The sequence below is a fragment of the Austrofundulus limnaeus genome, unplaced genomic scaffold (assembly GCF_001266775.1).
Source record: "Austrofundulus limnaeus strain Quisiro unplaced genomic scaffold, Austrofundulus_limnaeus-1.0 Scaffold25, whole genome shotgun sequence".
NCBI classification, from domain to species: domain Eukaryota; kingdom Metazoa; phylum Chordata; class Actinopteri; order Cyprinodontiformes; family Rivulidae; genus Austrofundulus; species Austrofundulus limnaeus.
This window is the reverse complement of record NW_013952427.1, coordinates 3,440,173-3,441,455: the sequence shown is the minus strand read 5'-3', so window position 1 is coordinate 3,441,455 and position 1,283 is coordinate 3,440,173. Positions and strand designations below refer to the sequence as shown.

The 1,283-nt window shown below is 39.0% G+C and overlaps 1 protein-coding gene across 1 annotated transcript in view; it reads left to right on the top strand.

Moving 5' to 3' along the window:
* tmem59l (transmembrane protein 59-like) overlaps positions 1-1,283 on the top strand; it is a 17,443-nt gene that overhangs the window by 11,088 nt on the left and 5,072 nt on the right. The window lies entirely within an intron of this gene.

Here is a 1,283-nt window from a genome sequence, read left to right as displayed (position 1 = left end):
TCACCTTTATTTAACCAGATAAAACCCATTGAGATCAAGATCTCTTTTCCAAGGGTGACCTGGCCAAGAGGTCAGCAGCACACATCATAAAACAATAAAAAACATTTTACAATTTACAGTATAACCATGTTATACAGGTGTAACAGGTTTGAGACAGTGAGTGATTTCAAGGTTCTAGGCAGTGGAATGGAGTGATGAAATGAAAGAAAAGGCAAYGTTTGAAGTACAGACAAAGACACAAYACAGCTAGTGACTGAACAGGTTGTTTAGAAACATCGACACTGATCAGTTCTTGGTAACACAATTTGTTACCGTTGAAACGAAGGATCTTAGCGAAATGAGTCCTGACATTTTCAGACCCGTCTGCAACGTGTTCTAAGATACAGGGGCAGCATAGCTGAATGCGCGCTTTCCCAATTCAGTTCTGACGCGCCTGTGAAAAAACGGTGCAAATGTTTGTTGCTGAAAAAAACCTAATCTGCTGGAGAACCATAAACTGAGCCGAATTATGTCCTTAGCTATGCTCTCGATGTGAGCTAGTTTTGAAGAGTTTTCCAACAGCAGGGCAATAAAGATGGAAAGCAGCAGAACGACTCCAGAAATGTGTAGAAATTCATTTGAAATAAGTTGAAAAAAGTATAAATGATCAAAAAACAAGTTGAAAAAAGCTGTAAATAAGTAAAATGACATAAAAAAAAAACCTGCAAGGAGAAAAAGAATGGACATTTGTAGAAATAAGTCGAAAGGAACACAAAAAAGCTAAAATCAGCWGARAGAAGGTGAAGAGAGCAGAAAAATAGCTGAACGAGCAGAAAAAGACTGGATCAAGCATAAAACTGGATTCTGATTAGGATTCACTTGGTGTCTGACATTGTCTCAGCTGTTTGCAGACCAAAGTTCAGCTCAATATGTCTAAAACAGAAACCACCAGTGGTACACAACACACCGTTCAGTGGATAAAGTCGAGAAAACAAATGTTTTGACATTTCTGTGTTAGAAGTGAAGCTGGAACAAAAACATGACTTAAAAAAGGGTTGGCCTGTGATCCTGACCTTTGACCCCTTCACTTAAAATCAGTACGGATCATCTTTGAYCCACAAGGTGTCCGCAGACAGATGGACAAGTAGCCATTTTTGTATTAGCTTGGACTTTTATTTACGTAGTATGTGTTGTAACTGCTTTCAGCCAACACTCCGAACTTCAGCTCATTGGGCCTCATGCAAGAACATGCTCGTATTCTTATCCTAAATTTCTCTTGCTTTTGTTCGTACAAAGGGTTCGTA